The sequence below is a fragment of the Bactrocera oleae genome, chromosome 2, assembly GCF_042242935.1.
Source record: "Bactrocera oleae isolate idBacOlea1 chromosome 2, idBacOlea1, whole genome shotgun sequence".
Lineage (NCBI taxonomy): Eukaryota > Metazoa > Arthropoda > Insecta > Diptera > Tephritidae > Bactrocera > Bactrocera oleae.
The window spans coordinates 84788552-84809506 of NC_091536.1; the positions used below are offsets into that span (position 1 = coordinate 84788552).

At 36.3% G+C, this 20955-nt stretch overlaps 1 protein-coding gene across 1 annotated transcript in view; it reads right to left on the bottom strand.

Moving 5' to 3' along the window:
- Positions 1-20955, bottom strand: part of beat-VI (beaten path VI) — a 293763-nt gene that overhangs the window by 145231 nt on the left and 127577 nt on the right. Inside the window, exon 4 of the mRNA XM_070105889.1 lies at positions 13674-13715. The gene's annotated coding sequence lies outside the window, so the exon portion shown is untranslated. The remainder of the gene's footprint in view (positions 1-13673; positions 13716-20955) is intronic.

Sequence of the window (20955 nt, forward strand, 5' to 3'; positions counted from 1 at the left end):
TTTAATATACTCTATTCAGGCTATAATTATGTTTTTCAAATACATATACTTATATATAGGTATGGAGTATGTATACAAGTATAATACCAAAATTTACTTTTACTCAACTTCATACATTTGAGCTCCATACGAACCAACATCACTCAGTAAACGAACAAAAAAAAAATAAAAATAAATGGAGAAGAATAAAGAAATCAACTTCGTTTTGGAAATAATTTACAGGACTCTAAAATGTTGCGTATGCGCCAAGCCGGACAAAAGTAATTACCAGGGCATTAAACAAAAATGTAAACAAAAAAAGAATTAAAAATAGGGGCACAAGCAAACGCGTGAAATGTGAGATATTAACCTAAGCACATAAATTAAATTGTACGGAGGTGTGTGGGTGTGTGTGAAAATGTGAGCATGAAACACGGAACCAAGCCAACGTCTATCGGCAGTGGACCGAAAAAAGCAACATTAAAAACAGCACTTGGGTATAAGTGAAAAATTCCACTGATGTGCAGAAAGGGGGTGGGACGTCGCAAGTGTTTGCCTGCTATTTTGAAACCCCCTTGTAATTACGGTGTCATTAAAAAGACAGCTACAAAACAGAAACAAAAGCAAAAGCAATTATTAAGCTTTTAATCACCTGACGAAATGTACTTAAGCGTACACATAAACAATAACAATAACAACAACAAGTGTACACTGTGTCGAAGTAGCAAAATGTTTCAGTACCGACAAAACAGCAACGCGAGCGCCAACCCCAGCATTAAAATGGCGATTTAGGATGGCATTTTGGAGATATTATAGAGCTGCCTGCAACGCGGTTCACTTAGTAAAATACTCCTTTAAATAAGTAACAAAGTACAAGAAATGCCTTCGAACTTTACCTTTTCCGGCTGCGGCGAGTTAACCGTGCAACACGATAAACCAAGTGGCAGCAATAGCAAACAAGCAACCCACTCAATCATTGGCAATCGCTGGCCATTTATCCACAGCTCAGGCTGGAGGGTCAAATGTACTGTAGCCATTGGGCCAGTTGAATTCTAAAGCTAAATTAAAATTATAAAATATTTCGAGTATTTTTAGTGAATATCAATCAGCTGAAGCGTTGCTGCACACAATTGAAATTTTTGTTTCCTACTTTCTTAGAGTATGGTTATTAAGCTTGATTCGCTTATATTGGCCAGCAAAGTTGTAAATGTTTTTAAAGGGTTTATTTTTTTATAAATTAATTAATTTTCAATAATTAAATAAATATCGGAATGTATGTATCAATCAGAAAATCTTTAAGTCTGCCTGAAATATTGTATAGTTCAATACAATTTAAAAACTATGTAATGGAAATCAATGTAATGGGAAACTCCTCAGCCCTAACAATTTTAAATATTTTTAAAAGAAACTTGACATATATCTCAAATTTTTTATGCAATTGAATTGAAAATATTAAGGAAATGTACGAACATTTTTAAAACCAAAAACAATAATAGTAAGATGAAACTCATTGGAAAAGGAAAAATATGTATTAAAATGCAGCAGTTATTACGAAATCACATGTATGTGAATTAAAGAAAAAACATTTTTTATACAATCAGAAAATAGAGTTTTCAAAAAAAAATCCCACGGAAATTTAAAAAACAGATACTTACCCCTCCTTTCCACTTTTCGATCATAGGTCGCGCGTAAATTTTTTTTCCTTTCATTTTTGTTATATTCCCTTTCTTTTCCAATGGATTTCATCCTAATATTATTTTTAACCACTTCAAAAGTTTTCAGCCCTAGTCTAATAATGGTATCAATTCAAAGGTTTTTGAGAAATCTTTGATGTATTCGTACTTATAAATATTTTTAAATATGCATAATAAATTGAGTAAGCAACAAAAACAATGTATGATACAAAGCCAAGAATTTTTCCTTCTCTTATCACGCGCTAAGACCCACTTAAGTAACGGTTAGCTGAGCAACGACCAGTATTAGTGAAAAACCAAACCTATTTACTATTGGATGCAACATTTGACCACATGTTTAAACATCTTAATGCCTACAACAGACCACTGCTGCCAATTATAATCCCATATAGGCGTCTCCTGTATATATCTCCATAATTTGTTATTTAATCCACAGTTCATGCGAGCAATGTCCGAGGGTGTGCTTAAATACCGGTCATGTGACTTATGAATTCGCATAAAGGAAATAATTTACTTTAAATTCGGAAAGTAAACAATTGTGTGGGCAGCAAAAGTTTGACTGCTTTCATACATATACATTTGTGTGGTAGCTGACATACCATGGCTAGTTCGTTTATTTTATGCCATATTGGCCAAGAAAATAATCAAAAACATAAGAAGTAGTTAGGCATATTTATGGCATACAATCACATAAATAAGTTTACTAAATGCGCAGATAAATATGAAATGGGATTGTGTGGGCTCTAATAGAAGGTTAGAGTACTAATAGAAAATTCGTTTGTTAACAAGAAAGCAATTGAGATCAAAATATATTATATTAGACCAACCACGTTAACTTCGGTTGCACAAAAGCTAGAATACCCATCACAAATCAAGAACTACCTATTATTTTGATCATTCCATTTATATAGCAGCTACATGCTATAATGGTCCGATCTGGAAAATTTCCTCAAATATTTTGGCGTTGTCATATACAAAAATCCATGCTAAGTTTCGTGAAAATATATTGTAAAAAAGAAAGTTTTTCATACAAGAACTTAAATTTGATCGTTTAGTTTGTATGGCAGCTCTATGCTATAGTGGTCCGATATCGACAGCTCCAACTATTGAACAGCTTCTTGAGATGAAAAGCACATGTGCAATATTTTAGATGGATATCTCAAAAATACAGACAGATGGACGGGCACACGGCCATGGCTAAATCGACTCAGCTCGTCACGCTGATAATATACATATATATATTTTGTATAGGGTCTCCGACGTTTTCGTCTGAGCGTTGCAAACTTCGTGGCAAACTTAATACACTCTGTTCAGGGTATAGCGTGTTCAGGGTATAAAAAGATTATATTAGAATCGAGCGAAATTCACACTCCCGCAGTTAGTCAAATGGTATACTCTAAGCAGTCCGATTCTAGTATACCCAGCACTGTGGCCCTATGCTTCGACCGGAGAAGATCATCATTATTGGCTCTATATAAATACAGGAGGTCAGTAATATATAGTATTTACAATATCATAGCATCACAATTTTTCGAAGTTATTCTAGTTTTCAGTTATTTTCAACATATTCTAGTATTTTCAGCTTCCCTACCGGGCATTATTAAGTCCATACATACACATGGTGACTAGCAACGTACAAAACACTCAAGTATCCAACAAACGGTAAACGAAACAATAACATTCGGAGCAAAATAAAAATCGACGAGCGTGCAAATTGAATGACGGGGAACGGCCGAAGTCAAGTAGTCGTTTCGAATGCTTGGTCGAGCGGAAAAACAAAGCAAATTAATTGCAGGTTCAAAACGGGGATCAGCTACAGCACATAAAGTTGCAACGAAAACAGCGGCGAATGTGTGCCAGGAGCAGCAACAGCAGTTGAAACGAAACACAGCAAAACATCGGTGGTAAAATCATAAGCGAAAGTTGAAACGTTTGACTTTCACTGTGCGTTCACAGAAGTTCTAACGCAAATATGTGGCATGTAAACGAACACATGTTTCTTCTCATGCGCAAATTTATGCACATGTGTGTGACATATAAGAGTTGTTGCTCTTTCTGTTAGCCAACCTTTGTTCGCCGGATTTTGACAGTTGGACAATAATCAATGGCAGCTGGCCTACAGCCTAGTCAAAGAGCACCAGGTAGGTGTATAATTCGTCGCTTCGCTGCTTTCGAAACTTTCAAGGCTGCCTGTATTTGTAGCATTTTGCGTGCTCGAAACGTAAACACATATGGTGTATGTTGCATGCATGAAAACACCGGTTGAGAGCTGCACTAGCTCTACACCTGTTTTAATCGTGAGTGCATTCAAGTGGCAGTAATATGATCTACAACTTGGCTACCACATCGCTCATATTCAGCTAAAGTCGGCGCTAATATGTGGGCTGTGTTTTTTATTATCTAGCAATTTGTAAGGCTCAAGGCCGGGAAATACATTCAGTCAGTTGGCAAAACTTTAGTTTAAAACATGTTGCTTAAATACCAAATTATATACATTGGGAAGATCAGAATAAGTTCAAATAGAGAATTGAAATATTGGTTTTAGACCAAAGCCTAGACCCATTCGATTCATATTTAGGGTTAAACGACATTATGTTACAATCGAGTGGAAAGTCGAAAAAAAATTTTTTGGGTATATTTTTATAGGGTATATTGTGACCAAGAAGGACTAGACAAATAGCAGTAATTATTATATTCCCCAAGTATACCCAGAAGAAGTCTCCACGCAATTTTAACAAGATAACTCACTCATTGGCTAATAAATTTTCTATAAAATCCGCTAGTAGAGCGAAAGTCATTTTATTTAGAATAAAGAAGCTGGAGCAATTCGTCGACCGATTTCAGATATTTTCAACACTAAACTATATTATATCCAATACTAAAAGTTCTCTTACTTTTACTGGGATATCTTACATATTGACCGATATACATATAAGGTATGGGAGCTAGAAGAAGTGTTGACTCGATTTTACCCATTTTGGTGCTTGATTTATATAGTGTGAAGAATCAGATCGTGGCTAACGTTGTGTAATATAAAAAATAGGCGTTGCAATAGTCCGATTTCGCGCATGAGCAAAACCAATCTTTCTCGAGTGTCAACGAAAACGTGCACCAAATTTCATCAGTTAAATTTTTTCTCACGATATCGCTTGAAATACTGAACTTATGAAGCATGCATCGTATGTGGAATGATATTTCAAAAATCTATTTTCAGACATAGAAGCAAATAAATTGAACACTTTTTAAAGAGTTTTCAATTTCGGTGAAGAAAAGTTATGATTGCTAGAAGTAAAATATTTAATCAGCTATAATTGAAATGCCAGAAACTAACGTCAATGTTCACTTCAGTTTTAATATGCGTTATGGACATTATGGCTCTCTAATAACTTAGCCCGGTTATCGGTATTTAAGAGAAACTTCAACAGCTATTAAAAACTAATTTAGAGATTAAAAGATTTGATTGCACAAGCCTTTTGCAACACCCAGTAACTTGTAGCATTATTTATCTTGAGAAAAACTTTACCTAATTATCATTCATAGATATGTTATGATATATAGTCGTTGAAGTACTGATTACTTGGTGTTTACATAAACAAGTGTTTATGCCAGCCTCACATTAAATCATACACATTGTCGAGCTAAACATCTTGATAAGTTGCTCTTCTGTGTCAATTACGATAAAAACTCGTTAATTATAGCAGAAATACTTCTAAATCACACCGCCATGCGATATTATCTTGGAAAAGGAAAATATTTGTTTAAAAGTACTCTTTATTTACTACTGTCGCTTACAAACAAAAACAGCAACAACACAGCATTGATGTTGACACATTAACTTAGACGTTTAAATAGAGTTCGCCGCGCACGAAGTCATCTATGCACCAGTGGGGCACTGAGGCAGTATGGTCATGTGCCGTTGGAATTGAAACTGTAAGTTGTTTGCATTTTCTGAGCGCTTAGCAACACACACTCAGGCACCCTATGTTCTGCATTTGTATGGATATAATGACGCAGCATTTAGACCGAACGAGAGTGAGACGCATTAACAGTGTGTATATTGTGTGTTGTAGTTGTTTTTGCTTTGCTTGTTTTCATTACTGCTGTTGATTTAGCAAATTTCTTTTATGCACTGTGACGTTGCCATTGTCGTTGGTGTTGTTGTTGCTTTTGTTGTTGCTGTTTCTGTTAATAAGTACGAGTGGAGTATGCGACAGCATGTGAAGTGAAAAACTGGAGCAGCAGCTCCTTTAAATAAAGTTGAAAAATGAAAAGCTTTTATGCGAGTCACTGCCAGAAGCGTTGCCGCATACTTACAAAAACGCAAAACAACACACACACACACAAAAATATTGCTGCACATTGAAGAATTTATGTTGCTACATTTACAAACTAGTATGTGTGTGCTTGCTTGCACGTGTGGATGTGCGAATGAGTAGCATATACGCAGGCGCATAAACCTGCAAAACATATGTTGGGGCCACAGTGGTGAAAAAAAATCCATTTAGAAAATTAACGAAAAGTACCAACTGGTTAATGCTGCTACTGCCAATGCCACAGTAGCAACAACAGCAGCAGCTGAAATGAATTGTAAGTACTTGCAACTGTGAGAAAGTGTAAATGTTGCACGCAGACACACACGTATGCAGACAAGCTCGTGAAAAAACTGTACAATTTGGGTAAAAGCAGCGAATTGCAAGCGGCCACAATGGCGGTTGGACAGCGACGACCCCAGAGCATATATGTCTATATGCCTAAGTGCAGCGTTTACGCAAAGGGTGTGGCAGCACGTGGGAGCGCGCCAAGCTGAAGACGTACAGTTTGGTAGTTAAAGTACATTTATGCGAAGGCATTGTTTGCAAGTACAGCTTCAGTTGTGTGTGTGTGTGTGTCTAAATATGAGTGAGTTGGCCTTGTTGCTGCACGCCTGAAACTATGCAACATTTAAAAGGGCTACCATAGTGCAGCGCAAGTATGCCATTGAATGTGAGGCAAGTAAAAGCGAGGGTGTCTAGATACATATGTGCGCAATGAAGTAGCTGACAGCGTGGCATGCAACCGCAGCGCGTTAAATAGTGGTGCGAGAAGTGATAACATTTTTATGCCGTTTTTAAATACAGGTCGTGTTGGGGCATTCTTTGTGCTAGTGGAGAGCGTGGCTCGTTACTTGCAACGCTAGTCAAGTACTATTACAATGGCGGAGCGTCGTGGGTGGCTAAGGTAAAAGAAGGTATTAGGTGTGTGTGACAACAATGACGTATTCATTAACGTGGAGGGTTAAAACTTATATAGCAGATATTTTTGGTTTGCCCAATTATGAAACAGTTATCTTTATATGATCTTTAAAAATGTTTACATACACATAAATGTGTACATATTACATCATATGTTCTCGGAAGAGATTTAGATGAAATATGAAAACCATACCTCTGTACTTTTTTTTGGAAGAAAAATATAAGCTTATCCTATAGATCGGAGATAAGGACCTTCTAAAGAGCCTTGGAGTTTTGTCTAAAACTCAGTTTTGCCTTTTATGCTTGTGTTTGTATTGATGATGCTTATGATATTATATTGGGTACTTCTTTTTTAATTCTCTGCTGATAAGTACCAGTTAATCAAATTTTGACTCAAACTGAAAAGTTTAATAAAAAATAAGGTCGTGAATTCATCTGTACTAATAACGATAACATCGAAAAGTTTAAACAAAGAGTGCCCGAAAATCGTTGTGTTGACATTAAAGTTAACAGAAGAGCTCAACATCTCTTTTGAATTTGATGTCTAAACTGTCCAACAATCTGGTGAATGGCGCTCCAAAAATTAGCCGAATGCAAAAAACCGCGTCAAAGTCGGTAAAATTCTAAGTCATTTTCTTTAATTACCGTGGTGTGGTGCAACAAAAATTCGTGCCACATCCGTCAAAATGTCAATAAAGCCATTTCGAGGCGTATACGTATAGCAATTATTCGTGAGCGAACGGATTTGTGGACAGAAAATTCAAGAACTTTTCACCACAATAATACGCCGTTACATTCTAGCATGAATATGCTGAACTTTTTAGCCAAGCACGAAACGAGATTTTTCGCTCAGCCAGCGTATTTGCCCGATTTGGCTCCCTGTGAATTTTTTCTTATTACGAAACAGAAAAATCCGCTTCGCGCGATTAGTCCAGTGAAGCCATTAAAAGTCATTCGCTGAAGGCACTGAAGGCCATTGACTGTTGCGGCTACGAAGAACTGATAATTAACAGTAGTGTTTTATAAAAATAGCAGGAAAACGTTTGAAAGATTTAAAAAAAAAATACAAAAATGATTTCCTACACGGTATTCATAATAAGTTTTAAGCAGCCACATGTAAGTAACAGATAACATAATTTTTTTATGATAGCCGTGATCGAGGCACTTTCCTTAGAGACAATAATTTTCTATAATCTGTTGGCAAAATGTAAATTAAGTAGAACACAATTTTTCAGTAATGAACAGCACAGAAACCTGCATTTAATGCGGGTACTTAGGTTCCAAGAAAGACCAGAAACCATTAATGCAGACTAAGTAATCTGTACAGTTAATTGTCACATTTTGGCTAACAAATAAACTAGCAACATCAAACGGCATTTAAGCGCTGCAAAATTGCCTTATGAAAAGCAGACATTTTAAACTGAAAATAGGTTTATGTGTGTTGTTGCACATACACATATAAGTAAGCGCAAGAATTTACGACTGTGTGAGCATATAAAACCGGGCGTCAGCGCTTGAGGTCCAATGTATATGCTGTCGCTGATAGTTAGAATATATAAGCCGACCACACCAACGCTGCAAGTGCCGTACTTGCCACAAGTGGCAACCATAAAGGCACACGCACATATATGGGTGTGTGTGCTTGCATAACTGTCTGTGTTTGCTTACACATAGCGCAAGTTGCATTTTAATTTAATGGTGCAGTCACATCTTCATATACTCGCAAAAGCAACGCATACATATATACAAACATACACGTAAATACAGGCACTGGCAATGCTGCCGCTGCCACTACGACCAGCTACAATCACGCATACAACCACAAATCGCTTGCATCTGCAATACATTTTTTTTTTTACTTCTTTCTTCTTGTTGTTGCTTTTTTCGTTTTATGGCCAACATATGTGGCAACATAGCGGCAACTTACAATTTTCCACTGTCGTCATTAACATACACATATAAAAATAACACATTTATGGCTGGGAATATGAGTCTGAACATTCAACAACAACTACAACTACAACAACGTATAAGGGAGTGGCAATCACCAAACTCATTTCATGCAATGCGACTCGAGCCGAGTGTCACACAGCACAACGGCTTATTGTCAGCATAACTTGCAGATCCCAGCAGCTTCTTGCCCCATTTGGCCACTTGAGCGACAAGGGGCAACAAAAATTTACATATGCAATTTCGACATCCACGCTCTTATCCGCGCGTATCACTTCCGTGGCAGTGCGGCATTGCGTTGCGCATTGCCGCTAAAAAAAACAAAAAAAAACAAAAAAACGCAAAATATGACGTAAAAATGCATGATGAAATTACATAACAAAAAGTTGAAAGCAAAAAATATTTAAATTTGAATTTAAAAAGCGATACTCCACGCAACAACAACAAACAGGCATATTCGTGTGTATATATATTTACATATGGCATGTGGCATGCAGCACATAAGCTCGCGGGCATGTTGTTGCAGTTGTGTGTGCGCTTGTGTGCGTTTATTGTAGATTTGCGTAAAACGGTAGTTGCCTTTGTCAATGAGCGGCAGCCGAGCGCTACGCCTTGCCTGGTCTTACTTGCCGGCCACTCCATTTCCACTTTCATTCAACCATAAACTGCACTTCCTTATGCGGCCATAAAAATCAAACACAAATTGCTGGCAGGCAAATTTAATGTTGTTGTTACTAAAAAAAGCTGAATGCATAACTAAAAAAATATGTATCAAGGACTTTGCAGCATTTGTTACCCCATAAGCCGAAGCACAAAAATTTTATACGGAAACCGGCACTTGTGGCAAGGTCTAAATGAATTTCTGGTGTATCTAAAGTTTTACGAGTACATGAAAAGACTTGATGAAGTCGGACCAACAAACAGAAGCACCACTAGAAAGTGCGATTACTAACCTCAGTTACCCTATAACTTCTTTTTAACCTTGCCAAAAATGCCGGCTTCCGTGAAAAATGTTTATATTTCGGTTACCGGGAAGTTTTAAAACTAAAAGAAAGTTCCGATTCGGTTGAGCAGGAACTTAAATGCAGAGTATAAAACATTTATGTAAGGATCATCCAAGGTCTGAATGGAGATGCCAGTTAAATTAACCCCAACTCGAAGCGGATTCTCCTTAACCCAGAAGAACTATGCTTCCATAAACTACTTCAGCTCCTGTGGAGTGAGATACAGATACTTCGTGCGAAAAAGCTCTCCTTCAATTTAATTAGGTATGATTAAATCTAGAGTTCTATAACTTAATAGCTAAACTTCGCGCAAGCTTGGTCAGCGCTGGACTACCTTTAGGTTCTGCGCTGTTCGAAGATCCTTTTGGCTCGAAGTGGATCGCCAGAAGTCTAGTGAGCTCTTGCCTCTCACTAAGGCTAGCCTTTAGCTAGTAGCAGGGGTTCAAACTGACCATCACCTTATTGGCGTCCACACGGTATATTTGAGAATCTTAACGGATGCCAGTTGCAAAAGTTTTTGAAAGAAGACGAGCTAGAAACATCTCAACATTTCCTTTTTGACTGTCTTCTCTTTTCATGATCGAGACTTAAACAATAGAAAGCTCAGACTTTAAGATATCCCGATATGTCGCTTTGTCGCTTTGTCGCCTTCTATAATTTGCTTAAAGGAGTTTTATTTTTTGGCTTTACAAAGGGCTTTAGTAGTCCAAATGCGATAACAATCTCGATGATCAACCATTGAACTTAACCTAACCTTACGTAAGTGTAGAGTTTTAGATCTGGGAGACAATCTCTATAACTATTGCGACTTTAGCGATTCTCTCCGTATGCTCAAAAGAGTGTTGCCTTGTATTTGAATTTGATACCAATGTACGTAATATATGAAATATCTTCAATCTTCTAATTATATATGAGATGGAACTTTTCTCATTAGAAACGTCAGATCTGTGTGAACTGTACAAGGCCCTCGGGATAGTGCAACGAATCAAAAGTGAACCCTAATCTGAAATGTTGTATTGCGATACCAAAATGTGTTATCGAAGGAAACTTGTAAACCCCTCTATGCTAACTAGAATAAGTAATTAATACCTTGGCTTCACTTTGTGTTTCGAGTTAAGATTTTTCTGTAACTTCAAAGCCTTACCACAGTTGCTATACATAACCTATATGCTATACTTTCTTATAAGGCTAAATATTTTTTCTTAAAATTCTAAGATTGATTCTTTATACTGTGCATATTATCAATGGAATAGCGACATACAAAGGGGCGGGGGTCTAGCTTCCTGAAGCTTTAAATTTGGAGAACATCATTTGTTTTTGCTCCAATCACTCAAGTAAGTGTACAATATTCTCTTAAAATTCACATGCGGTTAGGATGAGGAATAGATTTTAGAAAACTTTAGTTCTCAGAAAACATTGTAAAGTACAGATAGGAACCGAATATGAAACTCCTGTACTCTTATACAGCGTTCCACATTTTCTATTATTTTCTTATATCTTCGAAGATAATGCTCATGTTTTGAGACGTTTGGTTCGAGTCAACCAAATGCCATACGCAAAGTACTTCGAAATATGATTCTTAAGAACACAAAGTTAATGAAACAAGCTCATCCCCTTTGGTTAACTGGGTAGCTCTACAAATATGTTCACGCTCATTTGCTTATATAATCATTTCCTCCTATAAACTTTTGCGCATATGTACCATTATATCGTCCGCACATAGTGTTGAGTGCTAGAGTTCCGCTTCCACTTGAATAAGCTGACAATTCACTCAAGCAAGTAAGTGGGCGAACGAACGACACTTTCTTGCACGCAAGCCTGTGCGCCTGAATGCATGCTGATCAAAGATGCGCGTACACACAGACCACGGACCCTATCATAGTATACTACACATATTATATGTTGACAACCTATACTTATTGTACAACTTCATAAAATCCATGTATAAATTACAAAAGACTTATATAAAAATATAAATTTATCTAAGAGCACAAATTTATACAAATATGTATACCATTATGTATTTATATATGTATAGGTTAATTTTACATATTTACGGAATTTGCTGGCATTAACTTTTAAAAAAGCGCTGTAACATGAAAATCGCACTCGAAATTTGTAACGGATTTATGAAAATTTGTGCCCGTAAAATTTTATGCAAGCCAACTGATATAAGCATACGCTTATATTATTATATAACATTTATATACTTGTATGTATGTATATGTGCATTTGTTGGTATAGCATCGATAAAATGATGCTTGTATTGAATATTGCGCAATCCAGCTTTGCTCTTATGAATATTTCATATTTTTCATGATTGAACTCTTCAGCAGCGCTCGATTACAGTAAATCATACCGATGTGGCATATAACGAGTATTAACATAGCCAATTTAATGATGATACAAACATGCAAATGCTCACAACTACTCAAATAAATATTTCGTATATATTTGTAATACATAGCTTGATTGTATGGATTTTGAAATATTTTTTTAAGCACATTTATATTCCACGAAATCAGGTTGCAATAAAGGGATTAATATTTTTGTTGGTGAGTCGCTTCCCGGAAATTCTTTAATTTTCGCTTGTTGAGCAAATTTTTAAATTTCCCAAATATAAATAATGAGATAATATTTAATTCAATCGTGGATTTAATTTCATCACACATGCGTACCTTTTTGAATAATATTTCAGCATATTTTTGGCAATTCCATCTAATTATTTGTACATAAAATTCTATCTTTCTTTTCCAACTATGGAATTTAACTTTATATTAAAGTTGGTTGCTGTTTTTTCATAAAACTTATACGCTATGTTTGAGCTAATATTATGTTTATATAAATTTTACTTGAAAGAGGGATTTACTTTTAATTTTGGCTTTTAAAAATTTCATTTCAATTAATAGAACGATATAGTAATGGACATATTTGTCGAAATATATCAGATATCATTATAAAGAGGCGACAGCCTAAAAAAAAACAATTTTTGAGAATATAAAAAAAACTATCACTTTCTTAAAATTTTAATTTTAAAAATACCCAGGTAAATGTTTGAATAATTTTAATTTGACATTTTTTGAGTTGCACGCGTTCTCCGACGATGCTAAAAATCATGCTCGAGCTAGAAGATACAACCATATTTTACTTCCGGTCAGCGAAAATTATATTAAAATTATCCTCAAATGAGATATATCTAATATAAACTTAACCGAAGAGGCTAAATTTAATAGTGTTGATTAGATATGGGATTTAGCCCAAGGTCTAGACCAACTCCATTATTATGTGTAGTATAATAAATATTCACATAGTTTTGGCATTAAAATAAAGTATATTCAATATTATAAGCTCAGTCCCTCACGTAAAACCAACAACATATATGGTAAGAAGTAAAGTCAACCGCATGTTAAAAATCATATCATTAGTCACATGGGGACCAGGTTAGGGTCTCCCGATTTTATTTCTCCCGCATGGAGATGCGTTCACTTAATTTTATTAATATAACTCTCATACAAACAACCGTTAGGTGAGCAAAAGTCTGTATTAACATGTTGCAAGAGTATAAAAAATCGATTTGGGAAGTGAATTTCGTCTATAAAAGTAGGGTAACAAAAACACATTAATAAATATTGGGTTTCAAACTCTGGGTATCTTACTTTGTTTGCTTACAAATATTCTTAAATATTTATCTCTTAAAAATATGATATTGAAATATGTCCCCGGCATATACTCGTAAATCATAATTTTTTTATTTATTCTTCCGTAATATATTATTTGCTTTAAATATGTGAATTATAATGCCTTTTTGTACTCACCAAACAATTTGCAAACGGAGCGAACCTTCAGTTGATACGAATCTGCAAATAAATTCAAATATGTGATTACTTTTTGTTGCTATTAATATTGCTTTTATTTTCTAGTTTTCTATTTTTGTGGGTACAATGAAAAAACGATTCATTAGAATATTTAATGAAATGCTAAGAATGCAAATTTCCATTAAGGCAACCACTTGCGGGGGTTTATGCCGCAGAGGACAGCTAGCCGCACTTAAGGATTGTCCCTTTGTCACCACTCATAAAATAAACACTATTTGCAATGAGCAAAATCTTAACCAACAATTCGAAGCCATTCATTTTCCAAAGCAACTGTCACACTCCACTCACCCCTCAGTGAGCGAGTAGCATTTGTACAATTGAAGTGTTGGAATTTATTTAATGCTGTCATTTGCATCTTTTCCTGCGCATTTATGAATTCACAACGATAGCAACGACAGCAAAAACAACAATAACACAATTGCAAAATCAACACAAGAAAAATGTAGGGGGTGAAGAGAATGTGATGCAGATGGTAGAGTGAGCGGGCGAGGGATATGCAAGAAAAGCACAAAAATACGCGAAAATTCCCGTTAGTTATTTTGCACGCTGTCAATCGCGCAGTGCCAACCAAATTCTCACACAAACACAAACACACTTACTTCTATAATCCATATCCGACGCATTGGAATTCATGATGGGAATATCGCAAAATCAAATTCAAATTCAATGCACAGTTCGAATTGCCACTGAAGTGGTGCGATGGTGTTGCACAGTCGGTGCTGCGATGAAAAGAAGTCGAGGCAGGGAAAATCTTCTTAAAGATGCCACACTGTCTACCAGTATGTTTGTGTGAAGCAAGAAGTGCACAGCTCCAGTTAAATTTAGCGCAATAATGAGAATGAGAGAAATTTGCATGCAGTGTCAGTGCCGAACATTTTCCCAATACTAACTGTGGACACCCCACCACTTTCGCCAACTTACTTTACCAACAGTTGAGATGTCTTAATGCATTCATATTCCCGTTGTTAGCAAAGAAAGCGAAAGAGAAAAGTAAAAAATACATCAAACTATGCAACGAAAGGACAGTAAAGGTAAAGTGTGATAACATTTCTTATAAAAAAATTTAAGATTCATATCCTGAAGCTTCCTTAGTGTCGGAAATATTTCGAGTGAATTCCCTGAGGGCAGGCTGTGAAGCGCTGAGCACATTTTGTTGCATTTGGGCGGCGAAGGTTGAGTTGCTCTTTGGTGTCGAAGTGTCATAATTGCTTGTGCGTGTGTTTGTGTCTATAAGGCAAGTGTTCAAAAGGGTTAAGGTCTCGCCTTTTGGTGTCAATAAAAGGGCTTTTCGCCATGTGTATTTAATTTCACAAAAGAGCCAAAATAATTCAAATGCCCTAAATAATTCATCTACCTGATTGAATGATTAAAAAAGGACTTGGAAAAACTTGAAAGTGGAAATAAATCACTTTCGCTGCCCCATCTCTTCGTTTGAAGTAAAATTTGCTTTACCCAGCGCTTAACGGTTTAGAGGCGCTTAGGAACATAAAACGATTTGGAAGGTAAAATGATGGGTTAGTACTTGATATCCATTTCAGACACTTTAATCCCTTTCCGAAGCGAAAGCTGTTCATTCGTTGTGAGCTCGTACTTGTAAGCAAGTTTTCGAGTGCAAAGAGGTATTGAAGATCAGTGAAGAAAAAAAGACTACTCATCTGCTACTTCTCTTCGAGTTGTGTGAATTTACTCTAAATCAGTTTTACATTTTGAGATACTTATATAACCAAAATCTGTTCAGAAACAGTTCCCGTTATGATTTTCTAATATATAGTATACTTAGTCAAAAGTCCATCATATATATTTGAAAATGTAACTGATTATAAGATTTCGTTTATCAGTTTTCATAGAGGTGACTCTTACAATTTCGTCGAAAATTTTATAACCAAGAAAGAAATATCGAATTTCCTTAGGAATAGCACAACTGTTGTGGTAAGTCAAGACACTGCTGTAAATTTTTAGATTTTGTAAAATATACTAAAATATTTTTTTTTTAAATCAATTAAATTTTGGTATCTATCATCAATGAATTAGACTCCATCATCCTAATCTCCATGAAACTTCCACTTTGAAGAGAATACATATATTTTCTTTAGTTATTTATGATAATTTTCGACTCTTCAAGCTTATATTTCGAAAAGTGTGTCAGCTTCGAAGTAATAACAAAGCTCCTCTGATCCAAAAGAGATCGAAAAGAATGCAAAAGTAAGAAGAAATTTTATACTTGTAGTGTACTCCATATATTTATAAGCAAACTATGGCAAACTAGGTGCTATTTTATCTAGATTTAAGAATCCATCAAAAGAGATAGAGCCAATACGATGGTAGTCGGCATATTTAGTGCCATCTCCCGTTGCTTTTACCAAAAGAAGATAAAGGTTATCCTAAGAGAAGTATGTAGATATTTTATCGATTATTTTGGGCACTAAAAGCTGAGTTTCTCAACTGATTTCCGATATTTAATTATTGAAACAGTCAAAGTGCTCTCCTCTACAATCGATATAGCAGCGCAATAAACAGTACTAAATTTAACAAAGATATGAAAGAACTGTCTAGATTTTCGAGCCGAAATTCAGCACACATATCTCCTTTGAGCAAAATACATTTCTTCTAAATATAAAATTTGCGTTGGGTATAACAAAAAAAGTTGAGCGTAGTCACATATTGCTTCCACTGAAAATTTAAGAGCAGTCCTGTTATATAAATTTCTGCTTGGACGACAAAATTTCGTAGTGATAAAAAGAAAACAAAAAACAAATTAAAATCTCGTCATAAATATTGAAAATTCGTAATTTCTCGTATATTTTTCCACACTTTTTAATTATAATTTTTATTATTTTATTTTTATGCAAATGAGTTGGAAACCTCACCTAGCTAAGATTATAATTTTACGCCGAGGCAAAAACTAATAAAAATTCAAAAAAAAACGATTTGATTATTTGCTGTTTTATAGCTTTGAGTGTTGGTAGTCGAGAGTGGCAAACATTGGTGTGACCCCTAAAAAGTACTTAACGCGTTAATAAGCAAATGCAATTCCTCACACCACAGCAATGCTGAAAGAAACAGCATACAATCTGACGCCGTAGCATAAACACACAAATGTACAGCAGGAAAAGGTATTTAAAAGAAAAATAAACGTCAACGTCAAATCATTCGCAGAGCGCAACAAAATTTGAATAAAAATGAAATTACGTAAGACGCCGCGTTGCGATTTTGTTGCAAACGTTTTTCTGCTCCTTCACACAATTTCAATTTCGCTGCTGTTATTGTCAGCCGGAGTACGGTGCCCATTACCGCTACGGCTTTTCGCGTGTTTATGTTGCGCTCGCTCGCGTGTCGGCTATAAAAATTGACGAACTGTGAAAGCGGCAAACGTCGCAACGCAACAGTTGACAGTTAAGTGTACGCACAACCACCCAACCAAATATATAGAAATAACGAAAAGACGTTAGTCGGATGTATGTGTCGGTGAGTGGCAACTTCGCGACAGGTACTTGTAAGTGTAAATTTGTTGCATGTCACTCGTGGCAGCCATATTTTAATTGAATTGCTCGTTTGCGTCCTCAGTCGTTCACGCGCTCGCTCAGTCCTTCGTTGACGGATTGTATGTTCGTCGCGCTTTGCTGATTAGGAGGTGCGAATGTATACTCTATTCCTTTGGCACCTGTCAATGCTTTTTTCCACCTCTTGTTTGCTTTCATTCGCTTTATCTTTCAACATCCACTTCAGTGTTTTCTCACTTACTTTCGCTTATTTTCCTACGCAATTTGCCCAACATCAGCGTTTTAATGATGCGTTTTATTGTGACTGCAACATTTCCCGCAACGCAGCCACAAATGCCGATGCGGAGCTATAGCAATAGAAATAGATGGACCGGGAGAAGCATAGCTTCAATAATTGTAGGGGACACCTAGTGACTTAGCGATTTATTACGGTCCATAAATTGGGCACTCTACAACTGGCAATCACAGCTTTATACCCACAACAATAACAACGTAAAGATGCTTCGCAATATGCACAGGCTCCATAGCAGGTGAAAGCATTTTAACATTAATACCACACTGGAAATAGTAGCATATTTTACTTGTTTGCCAAGAATTATGGATTACGGTAAACAACATTAAAGTTTTATAGGGTTTTTGAACTTACGTCGTTAATGTATGATGACGTTATTACGTTGTACACATACGAATATAGGCGTTTTTGACAGTCAATATGCCATGTGGCAGCAATTGACATAAATATGTTTTGTAGGACAGTCGAAACTTTTTACCCCCTCTTTGATTGAATGGGTAAAGTAAAACTACTAGTTTTGGAGATCAGAAAGATATGGCTCTAATATTTTATACGTACTGTATAGAGACCTAGACTTATTTGTCAACTAATTGTACTGAAGTTCTTTTGGCTTTCGCCTATTTTTTCACACTGCATCTCGGTTGGTTCATACTGAAATAGGTGTATCGTTTATAATCCGTAGTACTTTCTCTCAGATGAAGTTGGATATACCTTAAGTTAAAAGTCCTCCAGCTGCAGGAAAGTGCTGCTACTGTGCTACTGGGTATATTAACAGTTAACAGTTAAGTTATGTGAACTCAGACTGGAAGACGTAACTGGTACCTACTATTTGAACAGGGTTGTCACCTGCAAGAGTTATGACCGACTAGATGCTCTGTCTTTTATTTTGCAATTTGAAAAGATATAAAAGATTATCGATATTAAGTCCACATTTGTCGTCAAATTATGTTGTTTTTGAAAGTGATAAAGAACCTCAAATAATTTCTGCCAGTTTATTCGCATAAAAAAGCCCAAATGTCGTGAGAACGGGTTTCGACTCTATATGCAAAATTCCGATTTAATATTGAAAATTATATTTCACGTCTGCTATGATAGATAAAGCTCAATTGTGACCTTAGAAGCAAGAAAAGTGTTCCCTGAGAGTTCGTTCTAACTAGGTCTTGCTTTCTTTTATAATCGGGTGAATATCTTGATCCTTTTCTAGTCTAGAGGAGAAAGCAGAACCTAATCTGTAAATGCGAAAACAAATGCTTATTTCTATTAGCACCAAAACTTTTTGGAAACAATTTCGTGATAAGTTTTCGGAATATATGTTGTTCCTGAGGATCTAGAATATTAATTTTAGAAGAAGCAACGTCCAAAAGTGTAAATATTGTTATCAAGCGCAATATGCTTTGGAAATCTTTAATTTTTTAAAGAGTTGCCACATAACACAAAATTAAAATTGACAATAATAAAGAATGTGTGCCATATAAAAAACGTTTAGAAAGTACCTTTGAAGAGTGTTAGCAGCGACTTTTTTCCAACTTACAACGAAATAAGGTAGCCATTATAATATATAAAGCGGAATATAATGGTGTAATTTCTTTAAAAATTGAGAAGGATATGCTAAAATGTTTGGTTTTTATCCAAACACATTTGCAGTCACTGTACCGCAATTGAGCATTTTGCTATAGTACTGTCCTTTCACAAATTAAAGTTCATTGTTTTTGTAATGTCAAGTCTTTCAAAACTCTGACGAAGCAATAAGCGTTGCTCTGCGTCACTTTCATAACCTCATTTTTCCATTTTCCACCTGCATTTTTGCATTTTTACTTAAAAATATTGTATATACATATATATTTATGTATAAAAAAATCACCGCATATCTTGACATCTGTCAGTCTGAAGAGAACGAACGTCTGACAACAAATGCAACTAACTTAATACCACAAGCCACGCACACAAACACATAAATTCAATCCAATTTAACTTTATGAAATTCACTTGATTCCACTTTCTTTGCTCATCGCACTTGCCACTTAAGACAGACCTTTGAATGCATGCAACACACACACATGCATGTGTACTACGTCATAGATTGCAACAAGCCAACCCATGCGAAGGTTGAACGATTCAACTAACTTTGTACGCGCATCACACACGCATACGCACACATGTAGACAAGCATACACAAACACACATGTGGCATGTATATACATACATACTCGTATATATATTTACATATATGCAGAGGACCGCACGTCACGTCGCTCGTGATATTGCGCGCTCATGTGACAACGTTGTAGTGGCGATAAAATGCCACTAAGTAATGCAACTACGACAACAACAACACGAACATCAACAAAAATAACACTAAATGCGTTAGCAACGAGCTGTCATATCGGTGGATTTCATTAGAGATGATGTGCGATGCGATGCGTTGCACTGTCATGCGATGTGTTGCAACACCGTTGTAACTGCGCGCGCGTATGCGTGTGTGGCAAGTGCAAGTGTATTGCCGTTCCATGCTTTTACTGCGAAGATTTTATCGCTTACTTCGCTGCCGGAAACCAGCACAAGTGGCAACCAACAACAAGCTACAAGCCACTTTCACTGTTGCAACACCTGCCTTGTGTGTGCTAAAGTGTTGCACAGCCAAGCAGCAACCGTTAGTTGTGTGTGCCACATGAGTTAGCGAAAGTTATTGCAACAAAATTCTGCTGGCGATCGCATGCCAAGCAAGCGCCAAATGTGTGTGTACGTGTATGTTGTTGTAATTTTGTAAAGTTGCTGCAAGTTGCAATCAGCATAGGTTGCGAGTATATTTTCTATACGGTTTTTATATACATATTTTTTTTTTACTTTGGTGCAGGCAATCAAGCATAAACGCCGCATGTGGCAAGTAGACGCAGCAAACCACAAATCGACCGCAATTTATGTACACTTATTTTTACGAGTGTGTGCGTGTATGGGTGGCAGGTGAAATGATAAATTGAGTGTGCAACGAGTTAGTGCAACGAGAAAGCGTGCTTAGTGCGACCACCATAGCTTTCCACAAATTGTTGTAAGTGCACCGTAAACGCAAAGGAACAGCATGAACTCAAGCAGCAGACTGTGCCAAAGCGAAGGCGTTGCATGGCGAAGAAAATATGAATGGCAAGAAAATGCAGAGAGCAGTCGCAAGAAGTTAAAGCGGAAGCAGCAGCAGCCGCAAGCACAGCAGCGGAGCGTCTTACTCATATTTATGCTTGATTTGTTTGGGTATTTGTATGCAAATGTGGCAACTTTAAATAAGCCAAGTGGTGTATGTGGCAAGTTGTATATTGAAGCGCGCCGCAGGGACGCAAACGCCGACTTGCTCCAAGTATATGTATATTTGGTATAGTGCGTGGCAACTAGTCGCGCCCTTTCCTGATATTTTTTCTATATTCCACTCGATTTGTTGCTT